This window comes from Coenobita brevimanus, chromosome 57 (assembly GCF_032717465.1).
Source record: "Coenobita brevimanus isolate Jiangsu-jjx chromosome 57, ASM3271746v2, whole genome shotgun sequence".
Classification (NCBI taxonomy): Eukaryota; Metazoa; Arthropoda; class Malacostraca; order Decapoda; family Coenobitidae; genus Coenobita; species Coenobita brevimanus.
The window spans coordinates 51,276,915-51,287,750 of record NC_137010.1 but is presented as its reverse complement, the minus strand read 5'-3'; positions in this window follow the sequence as shown (position 1 = coordinate 51,287,750).

Below are 10,836 nucleotides of genomic sequence, written 5' to 3'. Positions count from 1 at the left end.
AAATAATCAGGATCCCTTATTGTGGTCTTCTGTTCATATTGTCCTGGAAAAAGATATGGTTCCTTCTACTCTTTGCCTCTGTTTTCTTTGTATAAAGACAGTGCCAAGAAAAAAATGTGATCTACCTAACTATCTATCTATAGCCCGACGCCCTAATCCCGCAAAGTATGGCCGCAGACAAAACGCCTCCAAGTCGCTCTGTCACCCACCATTTGACTACCCTCCCCCCAACTCACCCCCCCCTCCCTCATATACCTCTCAATTCCATCCCTCCACCTCATCCTCTGTCTACCTCTCCCTCTCCCTCCCTCCACCTCACCTACATACACCCTTTTAGTCAGTCTTTCATTCTCCATTCTCTTCACATGTCCAAACCACCTCAGTGTATTTCTCCTAATCTTCTCATCCACATCCACATCCACCCCACAGCGTTCCTTCACTTCTTCATTCATCAACCTGTCCCTCCACGTCACTCCACATGCTCGTCTCAAGTAACTCATTTCCACTGCTCTCACTCTTGACTTATTCCCCCCTTGCAAGGTCCATGCCTCGCTTCCATACGTCAGGGTAGGGATCACAATACTATCATGCAGTGACTTCTTAACTTCCATACTCAGTACTAAATAATATAAGGTTAGGGGGACATGTCATCACCTAGTATTCTGTCTCATGGCTGCAGTAATTAAAAAAAAATATATATATATATTTAACATGCAGATACAAGAGGGTCAACATTTGTGATGAGGCACGATCGGGTCACGTTACCTATAACATCTGGGGATACCTGACTCTACATGACCTGGGTGACTTGTCCAGCAACGAGGGGCGTTATACTGCTGACCAGTATGTCCATATCCTGGAGGAACGTTTCCTGCCATCTTGAAGCGCAAAGGGATTTCCGTTCCCAGATGGACCTATTATTTTCATGCATGACCGGTACCCCATCCACACAGCACGTGTAGCACAGCATTGGTTTCAGAGATAAGACACACACTGGCTCGCCAAAGGGGCTGATCTAAATGTAATAGAACACGTTTGGGCTGAAATGGTTAATACCTGGCAGCCAGGAGACGAGAGGACAAGAAATGAACTCCTCAACCACGTAAACGCCCAGTGGGAACTTTGCCGGCGCAACATGACTTCATCCGTAAGCTCCATGCCTGACATGTTGCAAAGCAGTGATTGAGAAAGAGGGAAGCTGGACCCGATATTGATGTGAAAAGTTAGGCAACTGTTATCATTATATTAAGGATATGTATATATAGATAGATATAATAGATACAATAGAAAGATCGATATAATAGAGATACAATAGAAAGATATCGAGATCCAGTAGATAGATATAATAGATAGATAGATAGAGATGGAAATAATATAGAGATAGAGAGATAGATTTTAGAAAAATATATAGTACAGATAGATATAATAGATGTAGATAGATAGGTGTAATATTCATAGATCTATATATCTATCTATATACCTAGGCTGCTTCCCCCAAGGAAAGGGAGGTAGCCGAGACAGGACGACTCACTCTCCATTTACTCATCCATTCAAACACATTCATTCGCATCTTAGCCCCAATGGGGAGAACGGACAGATCCTCACTGCATCACACCGCACAAGGGTCAACTGCGCAATGCAATCAGTGACATCCACAGCAGGGCCCGACAGCAGAACTGGTTTACCCCTGCCACATCATAACAGACTCATCCCCTTACCCGCACCTGACCTGACTAGCTGATCAGACCAAATGCGGGAGAATATCCCCTCAGGGCTGCGTCATCACTTATTCATTCACAATTTCTCACCATTTATTTCTGTCACGCACAGCCACTCTTCCTTGCTCAACAGACATCCCTCTCGCATCCAGCGCTCTCTTCACACTGTCCATCCATCCTATCCATGGTCTTCCTCTCAGTCTTACACCTCTCACATCAGATCTAGTTATCTTTTTCACCAATCGCTCATTATCCATTCTCTCCATATGCCCAAACCATTGCAACACCCTCTGCTCAACTCTACCAGCCATCTCCCGAACAACTCCAGTTCTCCTTCGCACTTCACCATTTCGCACTCGATCCATACGCTTCACTCCACACATACTTCTCAGACATCTCATCTCCATTACATTCAAACTTTTCCTCTCTGCTACACCCATATTCCATGTTTCAGCCCCATATAATGCAGTCGGTACCACAACACCCTCATACAGCCTTCTCTTTACATCCATTCTAAGCGAACGACATTTAAACACTTTTTTCATTCGTCCCAGCACCTTTCCTACTTCATTTATTCTAAACTTCACTTCTGCATCTATTCTTCCATCCACAGCAACATGTGACCCTAGATATTTAAAACAATCTACCTCCTCAAGCAACTCACCATTCAAAACTATATTCATCCCCCTACTATCTATCAACCTCGTACACTTCATCACTTTACTCTTATTCTCATTTACTTTCAATTTCTTCCCTTCACACACCCTTCCAAACTCATCTACCAACTGTCTCAATCTCTCCTCTGAATCAGTCACCAGTGCAGTATCATCTGCAAACAGCAGCTGCTTCAGATTCCACTCTCCTCCATCAACATTTACCAGACTCAGACCACCTGAAACTCTTGCATTCACCTCCCTTACAACACCATCCATGTAAATATTAAACAACCAAGGCGACATCACACATCCCTGTCGCAGCCCCACTCTCACGGGAAACCAATCACTCACAGCATTTCCCACTCTTACACATGCTATACTATTTACATAAAAACTTTTCACCCCTTTTAGTAACCTACCATCAAGTCCATACAATCTTAAAACAGTCCACAAAGCCTCCCTATCAATTCTATCATACGCTTTCTCTAAATCCATAAATGCCCAAAACACATCCTTGCCTTTCGCTAAATACTTTTCACACACTTGTCTCACAGGAAACACCTGATCAACGCATCCCCTCCTTCTCCTAAAGCCACACTGCTCATCACTAATCACTCCCTCTGTACCCTCTCTAACTCTCATAATTAACACTCTACCATACACTTTACCTACAACACTCAACAGACTTATACCCCTAAAGCTAGTACATTCATACTTATCATCCTTGCCTTTATATAACGGGACCACATAAGCACTTGCCCAGTCAATTGGCACCATACCTTTCTCAAAGCACACATTCAATAATCTTACTAACCAGTCAACAATAGTCACTCCACCACCCTTCAGGCATTCCACAGCACACCCATCCATACCTGCAGCTTTCCCTGTTTTCATCTCCTTTACTGCCTTCTCCAGTTCCTCCTTTGCGATCAAAGAATCATTCAACTCTCCCAACACATTTATTCCTTGCACCCTTCTATCTGCCACAATCTCAGCCACCCTTTCCTCCTCTACATTTAACAATCTTTCAAAATACTCTGCCCATCTCTTTCTTACTGCATCCATCTCAATTAACATCCTTCCATCCTCTGCTTTTACTCGTTCTTCCTTCCCAGACTCTCCCTTTCGCACCCTTTTCACCTCCTTCCAAAACATTTTCTTATTCTGTTGAAAATTCTCTGTCAGCCGCCTACCCCACCTCTCATCTGCTGCCACTTTAGCATCACGCACAGCCCTTCTCGCTCTATTCCTCTTTTCCTTATACCTTTCATATGACATCTCATCCTTCCTCTGCAGCCACACTTCATATGCACGTCTCTTCTCAGCCACAGCCATACTTACTTCCTCGCACCACCATTCACTTCCTTTTCTTACACCACCACCCACACGTCTCACACCACACACCTCTTCTGCATGCCCCACCACAGCACTCTTAAACAACTGCCATTCCTCCTCCATGCTGCCATTTTCCCGATCTTTCACTGCGTTCCACTCATTTTTCAATTTCTCCTGATACTCTATCTTTTTCTCTCTTTTATCCAACTCACTTTCAAAACCTCCCTGCCACACCTAACCCTCCTAGCTCTCACCCATCTCTTACCTACTCTTAACTTTCCCTCCACCAGGTAGTGGTCAGACATACCTCCACCCTCCCCTCTCAGAACTCTCACATCCAACAATCTTCCCATTACATTCCTAGACACAACCACATAGTCCATCAAGGCTCTATCAACAACCCTTCCACCCTCCTGTCTCACCCATGTATACTTATAAATATCTTTCTTCTCAAACAGCGTATTCCTAATCACCATCTCTCGCTCAACACACATCGCTATCATTCGTTCCCCATTTTCATTTCTTCCAGGCACACCATGCATACCAACTACGCCTTCAACTGCTACATTTCCCACTCTAGCATTCAGATCTCCCATCATTACCACATTCACATTCGCTCCAAAACTCTGCAGACACTCATCAACATCATTCCAGAAAGACTCCCTCTCTTGTTCATCCCTTTCACTACCAGGCCCATATGCACTCACAAACACCCACAACTCACGTTCAAATTTCGCTTTCACCCACATCAGTCTCGATGACACCTCCTTCCATTCAATCACACAATGCTGTACTTCCGGACTCACTAACAAGGCCACACCTTCTCTTGCCCTTCCTCTATCAACACCTGACAATCTTCCATTCACACTTCCAAACATAGATTCCCCCTTCCCATTCATCTTCGTTTCACTCAAAGCTAACACATCCAACTTTCTTCTCACAAACATTCTCCCAATCTCCTCCCTTTTAGCCTCAATTGTACTACATCCACGCACATTCATAGACCCAATCTTCAGGGTACGGGGATAACTCCATCCTCCATCCCTTTCTCTGGCCTGTCTCTTTTTAGGAACTAAAAAACAGAGGAGGGGGTCCCTAGTCCCCTCACCCCGCCCCTTTTAGTCGCCTTTTACGACACGCAGGGAATACGGTGGCAGCATTCTTCCTAACACAACCTGGCCGCAGAGTAGTAGTACCACCCCATAGTGCGGCCAGGTTGTCCCCCCCGCCACAGGGGGAGATAGACTGCAGATAGTTAGATACGGTATACATGGACAGCTATGGATATAATATAGAGATATAGATACAATATATATATATATATATATATATATATATATATATAATTATCAGCCGTTTGAGTGTCCACTGCAGGACCGGCCTATCCCTACCGAAGTGGGGACGATACAGCCAATGTATCTCTAAAAAGTGGCTTAGGCTGTCTAATAGAGATTGTATGTAGGGTAAGAAGTGCTTGTAAGTGTAATTGTTGTGTTGGAGTGGCTTTGGATGTGTGTGTAGTCTGTAAACCAAGTGTAATCGGCCCACGCAAGCCGTCTAGGTGCAAGCATACTTTAGTATGTGACACTGGTTCAACCACAGCACCCCTTGTGTCCACCAATGCAGTACGTGGCCAGAAGAAAGCTCCCAAAGTTTATTACCCTGGCGGGGCGAGAACCCTCGTTCTTCAGTGTACGAGAACGCACATTTTACCACTGTACTACAGAGGCTCATATATATATATATATATATATATATATATATATATATATATATATATATATATATATATAGATAGATAGATAGATAGATAGATAGATAGATAGATAGACAAAAAACAGAAAAAAATGAAATTGTCTATTTTCGTTTGAAAACATCTATAATTATCCTTATATATTTTCCACCGCCTACGCGAGGCAAGGTCACTCACACGTAATAAATATAATGTGTTCCTTGGCCTTCCCACACAAACAGGATGGAGGAAGTAAACTATTTCAGTGTCTTTACCTCTATATGCGACTTGTTAATGCGTCGGTGGTGGTGGTCGGTGGTCGCGGCGGCGGCGGTGGTGGTAGATTGTGGGTGTTGGTGGGTGACGGTGGTGGTGGTGGGTGGTGGTAGGTGGCAGAGACGGTCGTGATGGTGGCTGTTGTTGTTATTGTTATTGTTCTTGTGTGTTTGTTTACATTTGTGTTTGCGTGTGTGTGTGTGTGTGTGTGTGCGTTTGTGTGTGCGTGTGTGTGTGCGTGTGCGCGTTTCAGTGGGAGAATAGTCAGCTCACAAATCACTTATTGATTCATATCAGACATCTTCCTTTCCCTCTGTTTGTGTATTGTAACTTATTTGTACACATATTTTCATCACAACCGCAATTTGTCCACGTATTTCCTTCCTTAATAGGTAATAATATTTGCCAATATCTATATAAATATCCGTTTCATCTCAAATTTCGCATTCGTCGTGTGACTGAAACTGTTCCGGTACACTCGGAAACCATAATCTCTAGCCCACCTGGGTCGGTGCCGGAGGTTAGTACAGCGACCTTTCTGGACGGCGGCCCACTCAAACTATCACGAGGTAACACACGCACGAACACACACAGTCCTTATGAACCATTCTAGGCTTCGCTCTGAGTGTGTCGTATGTTTAATCATCCTGCTGTATATAATATTAAGCAGTCATAGTATGGCTGTATAGGTGTCATTATGTATAAAAACTGTATATGGCATTGTATATTCATTAAATAGGGACACGAAGAAAACAAATTAACAAGTTGTAGTTACGAAAGTAAGAATGGAAAATATAGACTTCCAAACCACCCAGTAATTCGACACAATGTATTCAGCGTTTGTGTGTGGGTGTGTGTGTGTGTGTGTGTGTCTGTGTGTGTGTGTGTTTTCTGTAACACCAAGCTTCATCCGTAGAAGGAACGATTTTTCATAAAGGGGTGTTTCCATTTATCATCAGTGATAGCTCGCCCATTCGTAATTGTGCGCATCGTCCTATAGCACACTGTTTCCATTAAAACTATGTTTCATCCATATTTCCCTTGAAGGGAGAACCTGTACTGTACACAGGAAAAATCATCTGGTAAATTACCAATATGCTGGGAATCGAACCAGGGACTCTCAGGTGAGAGCCAGGCAGCATACCACTACACCACGACCAGGTAAAAGTTAACTTACGTTGTCACAATCTTGTAACCAACGTCCCTCCGCCCCCACTGTGGGCATCAAGAGGATGAGTTAACCCCCTGGCACTCGGGCAAGTAGATGCTTTTTTAATCTATCCCAAGCACTTACGGCAAGTCAGAATGAAGGGAGAACCTGTACTGTACACAGGAAAAATCATCTGGTAAATTACCAATATGCTGGGAATCGAACCAGGGACTCTCAGGTGAGAGCCAGGCAGCATACCACAACACCACGACCAGGTAAAAGTTAACTTACGTTGTCACAATCTTGTAACCAACGTCCCTCCGCCCACACTGTGGGCATCAAGAGGATGAGTTAACCCCCTGGCACTCGGGCAAGTAGATGCTTTTTTAATCTATCCCAAGCACTTACGGCAAGCCAGAATGAAGGGAGAACCTGTACTGTACACAGGAAAAATCATCTGGTAAATTACCAATATGCTGGGAATCGAACCAGGGACTCTCAGGTGAGAGCCAGGCAGCATACCACTACACCACGACCAGGTAAAAGTTAACTTACGTTGTCACAATCTTGTAACCAACGTCCCTCCGCCCCCACTGTGGGCATCAAGAGGATGAGTTAACCCCCTGGCACTCGGGCAAGTAGATGCTTTTTTAATCTATCCCAAGCACTTACGGCAAGTCAGAATGAAGGGAGAACCTGTACTGTACACAGGAAAAATCATCTGGTAAATTACCAATATGCTGGGAATCGAACCAGGGACTCTCAGGTGAGAGCCAGGCAGCATACCACTACTCCACGACCAGGTAAAATTTAACTTACGTTGTCACAATCTTGTAACCAACGTCCCTCCGCCCCCACTGTGGGCATCAAGAGGATGAGTTAACCCCCTGGCACTCGGGCAAATAGATGCTTTTTTAATCTATCCCAAGCACTTACGGCAAGTCAGAATGAAGGGAGAACCTGTACTGTACACAGGAAAAATCATCTGGTAAATTACCAATATGCTGGGAATCGAACCAGGGACTCTCAGATGAGAGCCAGGCAGCATACCACTACACCACGACCAGGTAAAAGTTAACTTACGTTGTCACAATCTTGTAACCAACGTCCCTCCGCCCACACTGTGGGCATCAAGAGGATGAGTTAACCCCCTGGCACTCGGGCAAGTAGATGCTTTTTTAATCTATCCCAAGCACTTACGGCAAGTCAGAATGAAGGGAGAACCTGTACTGTACACAGGAAAAATCATCTGGTAAATTACCAATATGCTGGGAATCGAACCAGGGACTCTCAGGTGAGAGCCAGGCAGCATACCACTACACCACGACCAGGTAAAAGTTAACTTACGTTGTCAGAATCTTGTAACCAACGTCCCTCCGCCCCCACTGTGGGCATCAAGAGGATGAGTTAACCCCCTGGCACTCGGGCAAGTAGATGCTTTTTTAATCTATCCCAAGCACTTACGGCAAGTCAGAATGAAGGGAGAACCTGTACTGTACACAGGAAAAATCATCTGGTAAATTACCAATATGCTGGGAAACGAACCAGGGACTCTCACGTGAGAGCCAGGCAGCATACCACTACACCACGACAAGGTAAAAGTCAAATTACGTTGTCACAATCTTGTAACCAACGTCCCTCCGCCCCCACTGTGGGCATCAAGAGGATGAGTTAACCCCCTGGCACTCGGGCAAGTAGATGCTTTTTAAATCTATCCAAAGCAGATGATTTTTCCTGTGTACAGTACAGGTTCTCCCTTCATTCTGACTTGCCGTAAGTGCTTGGGATAGATTAAAAAAGCATCTACTTGCCCGAGTGCCAGGGGGTTAACTCATCCTCTTGATGCCCACAGTGGGGGCGGAGGGACGTTGGTTACAAGATTGTGACTACGTAAAGTAACTTTTACCTGGTCGTGGTGTAGTGGTATGCTGCCTGGCTCTCACCTGAGAGTCCCTGGTTCGATTCCCAGCATATTGGTAATTTACCAGACGATTTTTCCTGTGTACAGTACAGGTTCTCCCTTCATTCTGACTTGCCGTAAGTGCTTGGGATAGATTAAAAAAGCATCTACTTGCCCGAGTGCCAGGGGGTTAACTCATCCTCTTGATGCCCACAGTGGGGGCGGAGGGACGTTGGTTACAAGATTGTGACAACGTAAGTTAACTTTTACCTGGTCGTGGTGTAGTGGTATGCTGCCTGGCTCTCACCTGAGAGTCCCTGGTTCGATTCCCAGCATATTGGTAATTTACCAGATGATTTTTCCTGTGTACAGTACAGGTTCTCCCTTCATTCTGACTTGCCGTAAGTGCTTGGGATAGATTAAAAAAGCATCTACTTGCCCGAGTGCCAGGGGGTTAACTCATCCTCTTGATGCCCACAGTGGGGGCGGAGGGACGTTGGTTACAAGATTGTGACAACGTAAGTTAACTTTTACCTGGTCGTGGTGTAGTGGTATGCTGCCTGGCTCTCACCTGAGAGTCCCTGGTTCGATTCCCAGCATATTGGTAATTTACCAGATGATTTTTCCTGTGTACAGTACAGGTTCTCCCTTCATTCTGACTTGCCGTAAGTGCTTGGGATAGATTAAAAAAGCATCTACTTGCCCGAGTGCCAGGGGGTTAACTCATCCTCTTGATGCCCACAGTGGGGGCGGAGGGACGTTGGTTACAAGATTGTGACAACGTAAGTTAACTTTTACCTGGTCGTGGTGTAGTGGTATGCTGCCTGGCTCTCACCTGAGAGTCCCTGGTTCGATTCCCAGCATATTGGTAATTTACCAGATGATTTTTCCTGTGTACAGTACAGGTTCTCCCTTCATTCTGACTTGCCGTAAGTGCTTGGGATAGATTAAAAAAGCATCTACTTGCCCGAGTGCCAGGGGGTTAACTCATCCTCTTGATGCCCACAGTGGGGGCGGAGGGACGTTGGTTACAAGATTGTGACAACGTAAGTTAACTATCTGGTCGTGGTGTAGTGGTATGCTGCCTGGCTCTCACCTGAGAGTCCCTGGTTCGATTCCCAGCATATTGGTAATTTACCAGATGATTTTTCCTGTGTACAGTACAGGTTCTCCCTTCATTCTGACTTGCCGTAAGTGCTTGGGATAGATTAAAAAAGCATCTACTTGCCCGAGTGCCAGGGGGTTAACTCATCCTCTTGATGCCCACAGTGGGGGCGGAGGGACGTTGGTTACAAGATTGTGACAACGTAATTTAACTTTTACCTGGTCGTGGTGTAGTGGTATGCTGCCTGGCTCTCACCTGAGAGTCCCTGGTTCGATTCCCAGCATATTGGTAATTTACCAGATGATTTTTCCTGTGTACAGTACAGGTTCTCCCTTCATTCTGACTTGCCGTAAGTGCTTGGGATAGATTAAAAAAGGCATCTACTTGCCCGAGTGCCAGGGGGTTAACTCATCCTCTTGATGCCCACAGTGGGGGCGGAGGGACGTTGGTTACAAGATTATGACGACGTAAATTAACTTTCACCTGGTCGTGGTGTAGTGGTATGCTGCCTGGCTCTCACCTGAGAGTCCCTGGTTCGATTCCCAGCATATTGGTAATTTACCAGATGATTTTTCCTGTGTACAGTACAGGTTCTCCCTTCATTCTGACTTGCCGTAAGTGCTTGGGATAGATTAAAAAAGCATCTACTTGCCCGAGTGCCAGGGGGTTAACTCATCCTCTTGATGCCCACAGTGGGGGCGGAGGGACGTTGGTTACAAGATTGTGACAACGTAAGTTAACTTTTACCTGGTCGTGGTGTAGTGGTATGCTGCCTGGCTCTCACTTGAGAGTCCCTGGTTCGATTCCCAGCATATTGGTAATTTACCAGATGATTTTTCCTGTGTACAGTACAGGTTCTCCCTTCATTCTGACTTGCCGTAAGTGCTTGGGATAGATTAAAAAAGCATCTACTTGCCCGAGTGCCAGGGGGTTAACTCATCCTCTTGATGCCCACAGTGGGGGC